We start from the raw sequence: 6,272 nt of genomic DNA, 5'->3' as shown, positions 1-6,272 counted from the left end.
CAAATCTCATGCGGATTATCATTCGACGAGAAGCCTGTGATACTATATGAAGATAATGCTGCATGTGTTGCTCAAATGAAAGAAGGATACATAAAAAGCGACAGAACTAAACATATTCCTCCTAAGTTCTTCGCATTCACCAAGGAGCTTGAGAAGAATAAATGTATTGATGTTCGTCACATTCAATCAAGTGAAAACTCATCAGATCTCTTCACAAAGGCACTTCCTACGACAATATTCAGAAAGCACATATATAATATTGGGATGCGCAATCTACGAAATTTGTGAAGAATTGTTCGTGTCAACATGAGGGGAAGTTTACGTGACTGCACTCTTTTTCCCTTACTATGGTTTTTATCCCAATGGGTTTTTTCTAGTAAGGTTTTTAACGAGGCAGTATAAAAACACGTAATGTATACAATCATTATGATCATCATCACAAGGAGGAGTGTTGAAAAATTATTTAAAAATGTGTTAAATATTTGTGTTGAAAATGTGAATGTTGAATGTTGAAAATTAGGTAAAATTAGGTGTTGAATATTGAAAATTAGTGTGTGATGATGTAGGTAATGATGCATTTTATTTTTGGATTATTTGTAAAAAATTTCTATAAATAGATCTCTCATTTGTGAAGAAAATCACAATTGAGTTGAGAGAAAAATATTATAAAGTGTGCAGTGTGATAATTTTAAGAGTTTGAGATTTTTATTTTTTACCGTAAATTTTTACTTTTTCACAACAAATATCATTATTATTTTTTATATATATTCAAGCCTTGTATATTTACGGTGGCTAAAAATTAAAAAAAAAATTAGTTAACCAGAATTCAGAAATGTGCTCTCCAATATTAAATATAATCTGAAAATTTATTTTATAGCCAATTATTAATCAGCTCTTTATATATTTTTTTTCAGTCACAATTATGAAAACGAGTTTTCTTGGATTTGTAGACTAGAGTAACATAATGGAAAGGTACAAGAATTTGACCATTTCTCGTCATACTTATTTTAGTAAAAACTCACGAATTAATTCACGGATAATGATATTGTATTAGCATCGTTATAAATTGAATGATCATTATTGGTTTAAACACGTGAGATTCATGTTTAATCTCACACAAACAGATCTTGAAACATTGTGGATATTAGATCTATCCCGAAGATATTATCTTCGAGAATATTATCTTCGAGATAGGTTGAACTAAACCTTGAATCATCATAATTGAGACGAAATTTTCTACTACAATTGCAGGTTCATCTTTATGCTATAATTTGTGTTGTGGTATTTCAAATCTGTTAAACTATATAATTGTTCAATCGTCATGTTTCGATTGTTTTACTCAATAAAGACGATTATTGCATCCCGACAATCTTTCAATTAAATAATTGCACTCATTACCATCAATATAATAAGAATCGAACTCGTGACATTGACTCTGATATCAATTGTAGGACCGAATGCTTGTCGTTTTTCTAAAAGCTATAATTGGTGATAATGGAACATGTCAAATCTTTTAAATTGTATAACAACTTAAATGTCACGATTCGATTGTTCTATCCAATATAAGTAATTATTGCATGTCGACCGTTAGCTTTTGGGGAAAAAAAAAATCACTCAGATTTCTAGCATATACAAATTACTTAAAATTAACAGCATCTCTTTGAGATCAAAATGTATCATAAAATCAAGCATCAATTGTGGTCATGAGTTTCCACGCAAAAAATAATAATAATAATAATAATATTCCCACGAATATGACTAATCAACCACAATGGATATCTTAAAACTTTGATAGGGTTTGGACAAAAAAACTGTAATTTTGATATATTGAGGATATCATACCAAAAAATACTGAATTTATCGAAATTTTCGGTATACTGAATATTTCGGTATGATATGATAACGTGATACGACAATGATATGAAATTTGAAAAATTTCGGTATATACCGAAACAATATATAGAAATTTAAAAATATAAATATTTTTAAATAATAAAGTAATAAATTTAAAAAAAATAAGGATTTTTTTAGTATAAAATGTTATATATCGATATCGTACGAAAATCTCGATATACCACAAAATTTCAGTATAATGGTATGTTAGTTATTCGCATAAAAAATTTCGGTATGACGAAAAATTTTGATGAAAAATCAATATATATTTTATTATACCGTTATTTTTCAATATGATATATAACATATGATTTTCAATATAATACGATATTTCTCTCCTACTCATGAATGTCGTGAGCTTTTGCCATTTTCATAGAAGTAGCGTGTGTTTATATATGCTAGTGATAGATCATAGAAACACATACTACGTGCATCAGTGCATGTATGTTAGATAAATTTTGGATTTTCAGAAAATCCATTTTTAAAATTTATGCAACGATTTTTCAAATAAATACATGGGATAAGTTTTTTTTTTTCTCGATATTAACGGTTGTTTAATATTTGTTTAAGTTTAGTCGAAATAAGAGGATTGTATACGTAAATTTTGTTTGTTGTGACATTGAAGGATCAAATCATTTATTATATTTTGTTCAATTTTAATAACTAGATGCAGACTTTTGGCAAATATAAAAGATGTAGCCCTAGCCTTGGGAGTCCATTGAGGGCCGCACACCAATACAAAAATTATGAAAGAAAATACGTAAAGAACAAGAACAAAGAACGACTACGAAGAACACATCTTTCGAGGAAAGAGTCGCTCATTCATATTCAATCTTTCATCTTATCTTTTTCTTAGTTCTTTATTTGATTATTTTGATGTTGAAAAAGGTGTCTAGTTATGCATATTATTTCGTCGTGAACTAATTTAATTTTTTTTATAGAGCCACGTAATTTGATTAAAACTATATTTTTGAATTATTGATTTACGTATTCGATTTGCTTCATTGTTTATTTGTGTTTTCTTGAATTTATTGTTTTCAATTATTTGATCAATAATTGAATTGTTATATTTATTTGAATTATATCACTCGGGAGATGATATTTTAAATAGGATCACAAGAAAATACATCGTTGTTATTTATAGAAATCGAGAGGCCTATAACTCCATTGAAATAATTATTATATTGTTTATTTTATTGGATATTTGATTCTTAATAAAGATACTGGGATCAATATTAACAGATTAATTTATTCTTATCATTTGGGAAAGAGAGTATGAAAAATTAATAATTCTTGACTAATAAACATGTTCAATTTATGAATATAAATGTCAATAACAATTAAATATAGGGGATACCAAATGAAATCGCGCTTCTAGATCCTTTCTCTCACTGAATCGCGCCTCTAAATCATTTCTGTCACTGCTTTTGCATTGTTTGTGTGCTCGAATTTATTTTAGTTGCTCATCAATAATCAAGACCATATTAAATTCTCTAAATAAGTTCGGCTATTCTACTTACGGTCAGGGATGAAGCTAGAAAATAGAGGTCAGAGATTAAAAAAAAATTTAAAAATTTTACAGGAAGCAAGAGTAAAAATTAAAAGGGAAATGAAAAATATATAAATATTTTTAAACCCATAATCAATAAAATTAGAAATTGATGGGGGCGGTCATTAAATATACACTCAATATGATAACGATATCCGTAATTAATACAATACTAAATTTGACATCATAAAAAAAAGTTTATATATANAATTATGAATTTAATGTGTAATAAATTCAAATTAAATTTTGTGGCCAAAATATTTATTCTGTGTGGAGCATCATTTTAATCGTGAATATATAATCACGATTAAAATGATGCTCCACAGAATAAATATTTTGGCCACAAAATATAATTTAAATTTAATGTGTGTGTGTGTGTGTGTCCAAAAATTTTCAAAAAACCTAAAATTGTCCACGTTTGTTTTTCAAACTACTCGTGGTTTAAACCTAATTTAATTTCATTACAAAATTTGAACCATATATTTTAGAAACTATACATGTTAATCTAGCATAATAAAAAATAGAGATTTAATTTTAAATAATTGTTCTGAACAATATCAGATTGAGTATTTATTTAGTGAGTTAATTAATTGTAAGCCGATTGAACTTTGTGATTTTAACCTGTAAAATATATTGATATTCAATATTAAAATCAAGAGTGTTTTTTTTTTAAAAAAAGAGATATAAAATCGTAACCTTAAATATATTGAAATATAAACAATAAAGTTTAGCCAGTGATATAATTTATTATTTACCCGAGGCAAAAACTTGTGTGAGACGGTCTCACAGGTCGTATTTTGTGAGACCGATCTCTTGTTTGGGTCATCCATGAAAAAAATATTACTTTTTATGTTAAGAGTATTACTTTTTATTGTGAATATCGATAGGGTTGACCCGTCTCACATAAAAAGATTCGTGAGACAGTCTCACAAGAGACCTACTCTTACCCCGAATGTAGGAAGCAATATCTGACTGAGACGTAACAACTGAATTGTTACATTGTAGTAAATGTCCAGCAAACCAAATTCTAAGATGACGATAAAAACTATTAATTACTATTAGCATGATTTATGAAATTAGATATAATATAGTTCAAATTATAAGAATTCAGAAATATATGCTTATGCTGTATAAACAATAATTGGTAATAAAAAAACAGTAACCCTAATTCAGTCAAGATTTGGAACATATTATTTAGCATTTAATATGTAATAATCCAACTTATTTGAGTTGGCACTCTCAATCATACCGCAGCCTACAATCCTAGGCTACATTCTTTACTAATATAATTGAACAATAATTATCAAAAAAATCATGGAATAAAATTGAAATATGGGATAAGGTCATCAACAATTAGATTCAATAATTATTTTGTTGGTAGAGATAATAAGTAAATAGTAAAGCTAGCTAGAAATCAATGGTCCGTTCGATCTTAAGCGTCGTTACGGCATGCCAATCGTCAATAGAGTGGGCAATTAACCGAAATCGAAAAAATCGACACTGCAGTGAGTGTAATACCCTACCGTTTGGTTCACGTTATTATGTATCCATATTTTTATTCAATCTAATCTCATGTCCGATGCACCGTATTATTTATCCATTTACCAATCATTTATTTCACATCAATCAAATCATTGAATTGAAATTACAATATAACTCTTAATAAATAATATTATAAATATTCTATTAATATTTTCAAAAATGACAAAACGATAATATCACATTATCTCAAATTTAATCAATCAAATCAAACATTATATTAACTATCNCTATTAATATTTTCAAAAAAGACAAAACGATAATATCACATTATCTCAAATTTAATCAAATTAATCAATCAAATCAAACATTATATTAAATATCATTTTATATATTTTATTATTGAAAAATATTAATTATCTTCACATTATTTGTCTCATATCACGAACCAAACAGTTACGGTAAATCCAACAATCCTGATTGATCTGTGTTTTAACATAAAAAAATAACATGAAATTTTTCTTATTTAAATAATCATTCTAACTCGTTATAAAAATCTTATAAAGAGTCATATCCGAAGTTCTTAATCTTAATCTCTACATAGTTTTATAAAAATTAATAAATACATCTAATAAAAAACTAATTTATATATATTCGTATAAAGTCATCTCCAACCCAAAACTCTATTTTAAAGCAATTTTATTTTAAAATAGTGCAGTTTCTGCACCAAATACAATATTCATTTCCAACCCATCTACTTCAAATCTTACTTTAAAAAAGAAATATTCTCAGAATATTTTTTTATTTGATTTATTTAATTATTTTAAATATATTATTGAATATATTATTATTTAAAGATATCTAATTATTAAAATAATATATTATTATTATATAAATAATATTTATAATTTTTAATATTAACATTTATAATTAAAAAAACAAAAATTTTTTTAAAAAAATAGGGCTCTGGGCCAAATTGGCGCATAAAGGAAATGGAGCTGCGCTATTCAGCTCTGTTGGAGAATAACCTTTGCACCAAAATGACGTTTAAAGGTTGGAGATATCCTAAATAAGTGCATGTGCATATGATTTCTCGAATAAAAGAAAAATATTATTATTACCGATGGATTTGGTACGTGTTGGGGTAAGTAAAAAGTAGTTATAAATGTTTGATCGGGTCGTACGTAATAGACAAACTAAGTCTTCTATATTTATTTTATGATAATAAAAAAAAATAAGTATTCTTTATTTTTTATGAGTAGATCTCATGTGAGATCGTCTCACGGATCTTAATCTGTAAAACGAGTCAATCCTACTCATATTCACAATAAAAAATAATACTCTTAGCATA

Source organism: Primulina huaijiensis, chromosome 10 (genome assembly GCF_012295235.1).
Source record: "Primulina huaijiensis isolate GDHJ02 chromosome 10, ASM1229523v2, whole genome shotgun sequence".
In the NCBI taxonomy this organism is placed as follows: Eukaryota; Viridiplantae; Streptophyta; class Magnoliopsida; order Lamiales; family Gesneriaceae; genus Primulina; species Primulina huaijiensis.
This window is presented reverse-complemented; position numbering follows the sequence as displayed.